A 13,634-nucleotide genomic window follows, 5' to 3' on the forward strand; every position below is an offset into this window, starting at 1 on the left:
GTTCGACCGTATTTCGTAGCATTTGATTTTGTTAGATTATAAGATAAATTTCTTTTTGGTTATTCAGACGTTCGAGTCATTTGATAACTTAATTACTTTATAGTAAGAAGAAGATTTCTAATGATAAAAAGTATATTAACCTCATTTAAAATGACGACATACATGTGCGGTTATTGAATTAATTAGTTTTTCTTCCCCTCTCTTCTGCTGAACTGAATAAAATACAATTTTTCCATTCAAAATTATGTATAAAAATATGAGTTATTTCTATTTAAAAAGATGGAAGAGTTTTAAATATTTATAAGTAAAAATTTTCTAAGTTTACTTGATCTATATGTTAGAAATGGTCCGGAGTGAGTACAGATTTCAATCTTTCATGTCTTATGAGATTTCTATAATGGTTTACTGACACCAACCATTCGAAAACCATTATCATAAAAGATAGAATGACATTGAAGAAGTTTTCCTGTATGTTTCTTATGACCACATTTCATTGTTTTGTGGAGATTCATGTCTTTCTATACCATTTTCGATGCGAAGGAAATCTATACGAAATAATAGCTTCGCCGACGAACAAAGCATAAATGTATATTTCTTTCTTTGTAGATTGCTTGGATAATAATCATTTGTTGTCCCGTCCGTCTTCATTAATAAATGATATTTACCTAAAGAAAAATAATAAAACATTTCGAAATAAATAAATCAATTCAAGAAAAATATACTTCGTGATTAAACTCTAAATCGATACATTATATAAACTTCACTTAATAAGAATAGTGATTAAAATATATAAATATTTATAAAAATTGAGATTTTAATACGTTTTAAAATTAAAAGTTATTCACAATGGATGATAAATTCTGACAAAAGATGAATTTAACTCCGCTGGTTATCTCGTTCGCGCTTCTATTCATAAGGGTGCTAGCTCGATGCAATCGTCACCAAACATCAATAATGGTCTGACACCCATCCCTGGGCTGCAAACCAATGAACAGTATCTACTACATCAAAAGATTTCAATGAAACTGACTCGAATAATAGAAGAAGGCAGATGAAGTTTAGATCGAATCGAAGAAAATTGCTTAATCTAACGTGACGCGATATATACATTGTACAGCAAATAACCTATTCTTCTACGGGTGCTACAGGTATTGTGATGTTTACGGAAGATCACATTTATAAATGGCATCGGAAACGATGGGAAAATTCCAGATGTCATTCGGAAGCGTAGATTAATAGAGAAAATTGAAAACTTGGCTGATATAATAGGGAAAAGAACGTAATAACGATAGATGCCAAAATGGCAATAAAAATGTGTAGTAAATTCGATGAAGTTGTCTTCATAATTCCGAGTCTTTCTCGAAACTGGCAAATAAATAATTGTTATATGTTTAAAGAGTTCTTTTCTTCTATTCGTTGTAAAATTTATGTTTTGAGTAAATATCAGGTAAAAAGTAGGTTAATAGCCAAAGCAAAAGAATATAATCTGACATAAAAGTAGGTCTGGAAAGAAATACCAGTCGTATAAAGAAGCAGAAGAAATAGTATTAGAGCTAAAGGGAAGAATTGGAGAAAATGGTGTCGCCTTTTAGAATTGGTCGTGCCTCTTATTAAATTGTTCTTTTTTCATTAATATTTCCGAATACTTATATAATACCGGTTTTTATTAAATTATCCGATATAATAAGTTCAGTCAACTAAGTTTTATTGAAAAAAATGATAAATTCTTCTATACTGTTAATGTTATTCTATACTTTATGGTGTTTTCTTTAGAAGTAAAGAAATTTTATGAATATCAAAATAATATATAAACATTAAAATTTTTAAGAATAACAAACTCCACGTAATGATCCGCCTTCGTCCGTGCGTAAAGCTAAAGTTGTAATATGCTAATTATTTATTTTTAATTGGAAATTAGAGAAAGAGCTAACGTTCTATTTTTTTTGGTTGCAAAATATCACAATGTAGAAGATTTTCCTACTGAATTTTGGATTAAATCTCGAAAACAGGAAGGCTGAATTCGTTTCAAAGTTATTAGGTTTTAATACAAAAGACCTCCAATACAACCGCAGAAGCGGCAAAGTACTTTTAAATTAGAAAAAAGAGAGAGAGAGCGAGAGAATGTAATAACTACATATTCAAAATTTTCATCTTTCATTTTGAAATGCTATTTTTCATTTTGATAATATCTAACACTTTCTATCAATGGCTGAAGATTATTATATTCTATGAAATAAATCTATTTAATAATTTTAATGGAAAAACATGCCGCTACATTCTACATACATCTTTAGAATTATTTCTAAAGCCAAAAACTTTTTCAAATTCGGGATACATTTATCTGCTCCAATATTAGTCACTACCGATTAAATTTGAATTGAATATATATTTATATATATATATATAAATTGAATTTTATATAAAGTTTTACAACTACAATTTCGTCTTTCAAAAAAATTTTCTGGACACGTCCTCTAAGGAAATTAGAGCTTCATTTAATGTATAAATTTATAAAAATAGTAAAAATATATATCTTTTAAGAGTTTTTTCCTTTAGACAGTATAATATATAAAAGCTATTTTTTAACTTTGGATAATGTACAGAACTTCATACATATGACTTCTATATGTCCTAACAGTTTTAAAATATATCAGGTTCATACATATGTAATTTTATATATTATCATAGAACTACATATGTATGCTAGAGTATTGTCTTCCAAAAATCCGTTGGGCTTTATCCAAGATGTGCCTGTAATTTTAATAGAAGTTTGATGATTTATAGAGTTTTAAAGATATTATATATATTTAATCATCTTAAATTTTTCGAAACTATTATAAAATTATTATTATTTACTAGCTAGGACGACTTTAAAAAATTCTAAACATATGACTTCCATATGTTAAAATAACAATTTATAATATGTGTATCGTACGTAGTCCGTCCTATGTTATCATAAAACTACATATGTATGCAGCTGTCTTTTAAGATGTATTGGGTTTCATCTAAGCTGGTTTGTAATTTTGGTATCGTTTATTTCATTTTGTAATACTTTAAAAGTTATTCTATTATCTAATAATCGTGTAACTACAAGAATCAAATAGTTGTTTTGTATCAGAACATTTTCTATTTAAAGAATATTTTAATATATTTATTAATATATATTATAATATAACTTTTCACTTAAATTAAAAATAATATAAAAAATTATTAGATTATCTTCTTAACTAACTTGTAAGTAATCAGTATCTATTTAAAGATATATAACCTATTCTGTTATAATTGATTAATCGCGCCTAGAACCGAGGGAACAAATAGTAATAGTAATTTAGCCTGGGCTCTGGATACAGAAAACTCCAAAATTTAATATTTTTGTATAAAATGTGGTCTAAAAGTTATATTAATTAAAATTTATTTTTATAAATGTTGATAAATGTGTTTTTATTAATTTTATTTGTACATTTTTATGATATTTGGAGAAGCGTGAGGCCTCACACTTGTAAATGCTCGGGCTCATTTCGTCTTTCAGTCCCTGTTCCCAATTGAAAATAATATCTTTTTACAAGACAAAGATGATGAAAAAGAACATATTGTTTTATCAAACTAGAAAAGAAAAATGATAAACCTATTTAGACATTTTATAAATACATTTATCAATTAAACATTCTTATTGTAGTCTGTAACAAAGGCTACAAGACTTACGGTATAATATTAAATTAGAGCAGAATATTTCAATATATTAAGTTCTATTGCTAAACTATTTGAATTATATAACAAAATATTCAATACATCTCCATAAGTTAGAAATGGGCCATACGATACTTTCTAAAGACGTATAAGGTTTGTTACAATTATAAATTCGGCAACAGCCCAAATCTAGTTTATATAAATAATTTTAAAAACTATTTTTAATACATAATAATATAAAGGTACGGCAAAATTAATAGTAAAATAATTTAAGAAATGTTTTAAAGGAAGGGAAAAATTTTCTCATTTTAATACAGAAATTTAGCAATTTCGCTTGTTATTCTAAGTACTTTAAATATCGAATGGATCGATGACAGTTGGCCTATCGAATCCCTTAACAACTTCTTTACCTTTGGGTAAAAGAAGAGAATGTGGTGTTGGTTGTCGCCGCTAGGTTCGCTACCTACAACTAATTACCGGAGCGAAGACCCCTCTGTTGTCTCATTAAGGGTGTCGTTAGGAGGGATGCCATCTCCGTCGTCATAGTAACGCTCATTAATTTGTCCACTAGGTGGCGCACTGGTTACTTCCGGCAAGATTTGGATGCACATTGATGACTTGGATAGAGAAAATTGCAAATTTAATCCACTTTCAAGATTTAATTCTCTAAAACTCAATCTCCTGTTTTATGTTTGTTTAAATCGCGTTTCGGGAAACGGCACGGCTAAAGAAAAATGGCACGGTGACATTGATAGAGTGTCTTACGTGACGATTTCTTAGAAAACAAGACTTAAATTTGCCAATATAAATCACAGAAATTTAATTTAATTGTACTGTCCGGTATGTTATATAATCCTAACAACTTGAAATAACTGGATTTTAATTAATTCAAATACAGTATTACAACAATCCCTATCAAAGGAACAGCCGTTTGGACCGAGTCTCGGATTTATAGTGGCTGGCCTCAAAAAACATTTCTCTTAGCCTATATTAAGGTGAAAATGCTTTTGTTTTTTTTTTTTATTGTATATAGTCTATACTTTTAAATACAGGAAATATTATTTAAATAATTTTACAAGTATAAAGTCCAATAGAATTTATGTTTATGTAAATGAAAAGTGATTAAAAGTTTCGAGAAAAATAAAAAGCGATCTATATTCGAATTCTTGGTGAAAATATGAACATTCCAACAAAATAAATTGAGGTGATGTGAAGGAATTTACCAATTTCCTACTTCGTCTCGTATTATTAACGAACTAAAGATCGTATAAATCAAATTATAAGAGCGTGTTTATTTCTAGTGGGAATTTTTATTTAAATTTTTTTTTTTTTGAGTAGAAACAAATTTGTTTCTTTTCTAAATTTGCGTGTCAAAAATTAAATTAAGTCCAATTTAAATACAACCAAATTAACCAAATGAGGTATACTACGGCAGAAAATTCTAGCGCAAAACAATCATAATAATCATTTTATGTAATGAGCGAATTTAATTTATATATAGAAAAGAATAATAAGTTCTTTTTAAGAATTATAACTACCCTATCAATGTTTTATAGAGTATTCCACTTTCCTTCGCATTTTCTGATAACAGAACGACGACATCATTAATTACTTTCGCATAATGAACGTTTAATACACAAGTTGGAATTTATTGGATTTTCTAGCATTCCGTTTCAACGAAAAAGATTTTTTTTTTCGTTATTATAAATGATAAAAAAGTGAAACGGTGGGATTGAAAACGTAGTAATTAAGTGATAAAAGTGAATAAGTTGCGATTTTAATCCCTAGTATCGCCTTTAAGAGAATCGTTACGAATTGAATTCAACTGTAATTAAATGATAAAAATATCAACATAAATTATTTTTATCTAAGTATGAAGTTCATTTTTTTATACAGTTTAATCTTTAGATATATTTTTCTGTGAGTTTTTGAAGGAATTAATTTAAAAAGTTTGAAATTGTTTGGCATGTTATGGTATGCTAAGAAAAGATAAGGAATTTGATACTACGTATACTTTTATTTAAATTTAATTAAAATTTGTCTTAAAGAATCTTATTTCATACAAATTATTTCGATATAAAAATTCCGTGATTACATATTTTTCGTTTAAATATATATTGAATTTTTAGAAATGATTTATCTGGGATATTTTGATACAGAAGATACTAAACCAACTACAATAGTGTATTTATTTTGTACGTTTGTTTATGTACTTTAATATTTCTGTAAATATTAAACCCGAAAATAGTATAAACACAAGTTTAAAATTATTAAAATATATCTTTCAACTGTTTACAATTATATTTATAGCAATAACATTTATAAATTATCTAAACAGACTATTTTGTTTGCAAGTTTGCTTTTTATATCTAGTTTTATATAGCTTAATTGATTAAGTTGTAAACAAGAATTTTTGTTTCATTTTTTTCAATTTTATATAATTTCTTTATTGCTACATCATTCTTAATTTAAGTAAGCTTATATGCCTTTATAAAACATTCGAAAGTTTAAGTAGAATTTTGCCTCTGGCATTCCAAATACCCAGAATTTCATTTTACCAGAAACGTTTCAATCTCCAAATATTGTGCGCTTCAGCATAATACCAGAAGACTCCATATGTAGTAGAGGTACTACTTTCCTAGTACTCCTATCTTTTCTTTGTATGATTTTTGTGTTGATGTAGAACCTTACAAAGAAAATGCTAAAAGATGATTCTACTTTTAACAATGTTCGAAGAGAGGGAGGAATAACTTCAAAGAAATGAAAAATAGACTGAAAAAAAGATCCATTGTTCTTCATGAATTTTCAAATTATAAATATTCATGCACTAAGATATATATAAATATTTTTTTCTACTCTCTCGGATTAAATTTTTCGACTGGAAAAAGACAAAAGAAATTTTAATATATTAATTCAATTATCATATTCTTTTACTTTTTTCTGCCAAGTAAAACCCTTTTTTTGTTTTAATTTTTTAAGAAAGTTTTCTGAAAAGTTGCTGACAACACAGAAATTGTCAATGCTTATTGATTATTCTTGTAATTTTTCGTTTTTTTAAATTGTTTTTCTTAATACAATATATCACGGACTATCTATAAGCTAATAAAAATATTATATAAGTGTTTAAACATTATTGCTAAATATGCCAATATGTATTATTTTAATATGGTAAACTTCTCGAAATTGTAAAAGTAACAACAGATAAAGGTAATATCTTAATAGGAATAGATGAGAAACAAATCGTATGCGGGTTGAAGTAATTCCTAGTTTTAACTTTAGCTTAATCTTCACGCAACAGCATTAACTCTTTCCTTATCTCTTGTAAGTCATACAGGTTAAAATATAAGCTACTTTATTTTAAAAAATAGAAAAAATTTCGTTAAGAAATATTTTTTTTAAAAAAAAATTCAATTGAATTTTTGTCTCACACTTCATCATATTCTTTCTACAAGCCAAAATATTTTAAATAACAATCATAAAACTTGATTAAAATTTAATTCAAGATTCTAGTTTAATCAATTTCCTCCCCTTCTTTTGTATAAACTTCAAATTTGAATTTTTGTTTACTACTCACGGCGCAATCCATCATTTTAGGCTTTTTCTTACAAGATATTCGCCATCCAAAGCCGAATTTTGTTATTAGTATTCTATACCAGAATTTTATTTTATCGAAAATAATTTGTTTCGAAATATAGATTCAATATTTATAGATCTACAACGTTAGGCGATAACTCACGTCAAAGCGAACATCATTCATTCATTCATTCATGTGTTTAGCACTAGTACAATGAAGACATTGAAGATATCTCGTAGATTTAATATTATAAAATAATAATTTTAAATTCTTGAGTATATAAACCATAGAATTTATATTCTAATTTATTATTATTACATTTTTATATTATAATTCGTAAAATTTAATACATTTACAGGATAGAACTATTGTATTAAATTAACGATTGAGTTAAATTTAATATTATTTTTAAATTATTCATATAATTTCAGAAATTATATAAATTGTCAATTTAACTTTAACATTAATTATTTTATTTAGACTGAAAGAAAGTTCAAAAAAATCTACTAAAAATAACATATACTGTATAAAACTTATGAATAACATAACCTATATAAAAATAAATTTTCAGAAACTTTCGAAAGATATTTTTTACTTTTTTTTCCCCAGATATAATTTGTTTTTCTTAAGAAATAAAAAAAACTAGAAAAAATAGAAACAAGTTGATTTGCATTTAGCTTCCTGATGAGGAATTTCAATAATTAAATCAATTATGGAAATCGAAATCAGTAAAATAAAGGTAAGAAAAGAAGGGGAAAAAATAGAAATTAGTCTTCTTAAAAAAAGAGGGAAAGTTAGGAAAAAACCAGAAAAACATCAAATCAGAAACATGAACATGGATTGCTGCTAAATCATTGTTTATCGAAGCAATTAGCATTTTTTCTCTTTTTTCCCCTCATAATGTCTGGTTGATTGTTACACATTTCAAATAGATTTCTGTATTTTAATGATGAAAAAGCGTATTTAAGCTTTATTTTTTTTCTTTTCTCTTTACCGGCTGATTAGCCTTCGTCGAAAGATTAGATTAAATTGATGGTAACGATCGAATACGATCCTGTTTAGAAAATTGTAAACCGAACTTGTCTAATTTGTTTGTTCTGTATCATTTCTTCGTGTCGGAAACATCAAAAACAAGATTGCCTTTCGCTCTTTTCTAAAATGGAAATGTAATTTATTTTTCGAATTTGCAATCAAGAACCGAATCGATAGTTTAGTTGAATGATTGCATAATACAAAAGCATTTCCCATCTCGATATTGGCACAATCCCCTTGTAAATAAATGATGAAGAATAGAAGAGAGACTGTAAAGATGGAAAACTAAAATGAGAACGTCGATCCGCTACCGGAAATTCGACTACGGAATTTTCTATTTTTCGTGAAATTGAAATAACGTTATTGCTATTTTTCAATACTGTTTATAGAAGGAAGTCGAGGAAATTTCAATAGAAGGATATTTACCGGTTTACGTAATGTATATTTAATGTGTCCGACATAAAAATCTATCATCCAAACTACATATAGGCCTATATAAATATATATATATCACATGCGTATTGCTACATATTATGGGCTTATATATAAAAATATGCACACATACATACATACATACATGTATATATAGAGTAATTCGGGAAATTTTTACGATTGTTCCATAAATCAGAGTTTTAAGTCTTCAATAAGTGCGGCACATCAAGCAAAGAGATGATAACAGGAAATCGGGCTTTGCCGAGGCAATCATGGAAGCAGACTTATAACTGGATATTCTACCAATATTTAAAGGAAACATCTGCTATCTCTGGAATACCTTATCGATAAGCCTCATATCTTCACTAGGAGTTTAATTTTTCTATTTTTCTTTAAATTTGATCCGTTTTGAATGAATCTTGTGGAATTACATAGAAGTTGTCACGCTTTAGTGATGCTCGAAATATTGAAAGAATATACTATAAATTTAGAATATCAGAAATGCTCTTCGTACGGTTGAAAGAACTAATAAATTATATGATTCGATCATTTTAATATTTTACAAAAGTCTTAGTGTTTTAAAACTATCGTCCTTACTAAAACCGAGAAGATTTTTCAAAAGCTTTCCATCCATCCTCTGCAGTTACTAAGTAAAAATCACGTTTGATTAATTAAAATGGGAATGAAAGAGATCTTAAATATCGTTTGAAATGTTGTTATTAATTATTATTACTCTTTGAAAACGTGAACATTAATCGATTTCCGAAGAATATGGTGAAAATTTAATTTAAATATTTACATATTAAATGAACTGAAACGATAGAAATTTTCATTGAAAGAAAGGCAGGAAACAGCATAAATTTAAAGAAATTTTCAATGTTTTTTAGTATAGAAAATATCTAAAAAACACACGTAACACTGCGTAATAACAGTAACAATTGTAAGACCTAAGTATGAAACTACATTAAATAATTTCATTAATAAAAGAGAAAATTATTCATTAGAGTATTGTAAAATAACAAATTATCCATTAATATTATTATTATTTGATTAATAAAGATACAAAACAGATGGACATTTTTTAACCTTACATTTTTTTTCATATTTTTTGATAAAATTAATACAAGACAAAGTTGCCAGAAAAGCCTATTAAATTAAGTGAGCAAAGTTTTATCAACATCGGTTAGTACTTGGAAGAATAAAACGAAATTGAATGAAAAGAAGGTTGTCTAGGATCGAATTTTATCCGGGTGATCTATACATTTGATAATCTGTATCCAATTACTATATCCCTAAACACTTTCTGGGCTCCCACGAGAGAAGAATGAGAGAGTAAAGAGGATCATCAAAGTAGTAGGCAAACAGTCGATATCCTGTTGATTCTTGCGCCTTGATCAAATTTGCTTGAATGACGGAAGCTTTAGTTTAGTCTTACAATTGCAAAGCTGGAAACCTTTGTCAATCAATCTCCTAATTAGGATTCGTTCATTGCTCTTCTGGTAATCTACTTGGATTGTACGCAGTGTAACGTTGCTAAACAATAAGACCAGAAAGTGAAAAGTGGTTAATTGCTACTCTGCTACAAAATAAATTAGCAACAAACGACAATTTGTAAAGGCAACAAAGCTTTGAACACAGTTTTCAAAAATTTATAATCCTGTTCTACACGAAATTAAGATACTTTCGAAGTATCAAGTAGCGTTGTTTTTAATTATTACAATTCGTAAAAGATCACAAAATTAACTTTTTAATTTGAAACGTCGTAAGACGTGTATAATTTATTAAAGCAATAAACGTGCGAAAACGTACAGTTACTCCATTTCTCTTTTTGTTTTTATTTATTTATTAAATTACCGAACTGTCGCTGGTATTTTCGTCCTTGTAGAATATTTAAACCGTATAAAAACTCCGATCTTCGTATTTTTGTTAGGTTAGTTTGTCTTGAATTTTTTATACGGTTTTCCGTAGACGTCAAAGACAATCCAATCTATACTGAGCAAATGATAAAAGCAATATTGAGATTTATAGAGAGAGACTGATTTTCCTTCCGGGACACACGAATTTATTTCTCTTATCGGAATTGTACGGAGTTCAATGTCGGGGGGAAATAAATAAATTATTGTTTACAGGATAGAATGGGATCGAGTTTCATTTCGAAAACGAAAAGAAAATCTCTTGTCTCTTGAGCATTTCCATTCTTTCCCAATGGTGTTCTTAACGTATCCGATCCGACACAATCCACGACTGGACTCACCAGATAGTCCGCACTTTTACCTTAAATAGAAACTGAATTCTCATCGCGGTTTTTTTTCCCTCGGTCCATGTGAAAACGTTGGTTGTCATGGTAACTGTGTTTTCTCTTTTCTTGTTTCCGAAATTGACCGAGAAGAAAATTCGATAATGCGGAAAATGAAATACGAATCGTTATTATTATTTTCCGTTTTTTATAATATATATAATACATTACTTTTCCCCTCCTATATAAAATCAAAATTCAATTTGATTGGATGGTTACCGTTAGGCATTTTGATAAAATCTAATGCAATTGGGCATTTTTGAAAAGTTCGTGATTCTATTGGATTTTCTTTTTTCTTGCTGTTCTTTTTTTTCCTCAGACCACTCCTCTCGGTCTTCCTTTCTTTCTCTTGTTTCTTTTAAATTTATAATCGAAACGCAGCCCGGTGTTTACCGTGTAAAAGAAAAGGTTAGATCTAGCGAATCGAATTCTTGTTTATTCTGAAACATGTTTATGATGGAAATAAATCTTTGGAAAACCAGTAAAGTACATTCGGTAAATTTGATGTGTGACTCGCAATCGGTTGATCTGTCACACACTTATACCCCACAGGGATTGTTGTCCCGAGAGCTGACACTATCACAACGACTGTAGTAAAGTTTCTCGCTTTCTGCTCGACAAAATCTACATTCAGAACGTAGAAATGATTTCTGTTTATCTGGATTTCTTAAAATACTTTTCCACTTTAAGCGGAAAATACTATCGGATATCTGGAACATGTTCAAATACAAGTGGAGCTTTTAACCGCTTCTTTTCGTCCCGATTTTAATTTTCTTTTTTAAATAAGTTTTAACTATAAATTTAATTTTTAATTAAGAATTTTAACATTTAGGTTCCTTATAGTATACTATTTAGAAATAAATAATTGTATAAACACATTTTCTAAGGCATAGAAATGCTTAAATGTGTTTTTATAACGTTATAAAATGAATTTAATTAATTTACTATTACTGTTAATAAAATTTTATTTTTGCCTCAAACGTTATATTTAAATTTAATCTTCGATATAACGGTCCCCTATATATCGTATTTCGGATACATCGAATTTTACCCAAGAGAATGAAATAATATACATAAGTAGCCTATATGGAAAACTTTTTTGTAGGCTCAAGAAAAATACTGTATAAATAAAACTCTTAACCAATATTAGTATTTTATATATTCACGGTATTATGATATTTGAAGAGAGAATCATTCAACCATTTATTTATGTTGCATAAGTTAGTAAATATCCTTCGTCGCTGTTCTTTCATTTATTATCATTTTTTCCAGGTTTATTCTATAATATTATTACAGGTTTAATTTAGCAATTTAGACATTTATTTGTTATTACTTTACAACTTTATTACAACGATATATATTAGCAGGACCCTCGATGTAACGGACCACACTTCTTCCATACATTCTCGTTATATAAGATGTATTTAAGAATTAATAGTATAAAAGTATTGAAATTTAGATACTGTTAGTAATTTTTAGATAAAGATTCGCAATTAATTTATTATTTTTTTTTATTAGAAAACGTTCTCTTTTTCTTGATTTTTTCCTTGATGTTGATCATAAAATATAAATGGAATTTTTAAATTTTAATACACTATTGTTCCTAATATTTTTCTTTTACCGAAATTCTATATATTTATTTATACTTTTTATTATTTGTTCTTATTATTTATGCATTAGTCAGAAATAATAACAAAGAAATGTTATTAAACATATTTAGATGAGTTTTCATGCATATCAGCATTCAACTCGATTAATCACATCACATTATTTTGTTTGCAAATTAGAGTGAAGTTAAACAAAATAAAACAATAAATTCAAATAGTTTTTATTTACCGAAAAGAGTTATTTGATATTTAACTTTAATCACTTATTTATACGTTTCTACGTTGTTTTCTAAGTAGTAGTTTCTTGTATATTCTATAAAAGAAAGTGAAAATGTAATCTTTCAACTGTGTAGCCCTTTCTTTGATTATTTTAGCATATAATTCACTTAACGTGCACTGTAGATATAAATATTTCTTGAAAAAATACTGATCTCACTTATCGTAAATCATTTAAATTATGCATTTCGTCATCTTATCTAACATATCTCCTTCCCTCGTCCTCCTTTATTTATTTCTACAGAATATAATTTGCAATTTTATAATTTATATTTCTAAAATATTTATAAAGTATATTCTTCATTACGTCATTTTTTATTCACTGTCTATATATTGTATTTTTAATGCATTTTAACATTTTTTAAAACATTCAGATATGGAAATGAACTTAGGGATTCTATTAATTTAGTTATTTTTCTTACTAATAACTTGAAATATATATAAAACAGCGTAATTTTCTTTAGCAAAATTGGTGGAAACGAAATAAAAAAATATGATTAAATACTTAATTATTCGAATCGAAGAGCAATTTAGTTTACAATGCTTAACTGACATTCGGGCTACCCTGTCACGACTAAAAAAGAATTCAAAAATTAACAGAATAAATGAATTGAAAAGGTTTTATTCCTTATAAAATTAATAAAATATTTAATAATAATATCGATTAAATTCTCAAAATTCTATTAATATTTGCAATGTATTTGAAGACGAAAAATTTGTATCGACATAT

The sequence above is a fragment of the Centruroides vittatus genome, unplaced genomic scaffold (genome assembly GCF_030686945.1).
Source record: "Centruroides vittatus isolate TY-2023 unplaced genomic scaffold, ASM3068694v2 contig_1154, whole genome shotgun sequence".
Taxonomy (NCBI): Eukaryota; Metazoa; Arthropoda; class Arachnida; order Scorpiones; family Buthidae; genus Centruroides; species Centruroides vittatus.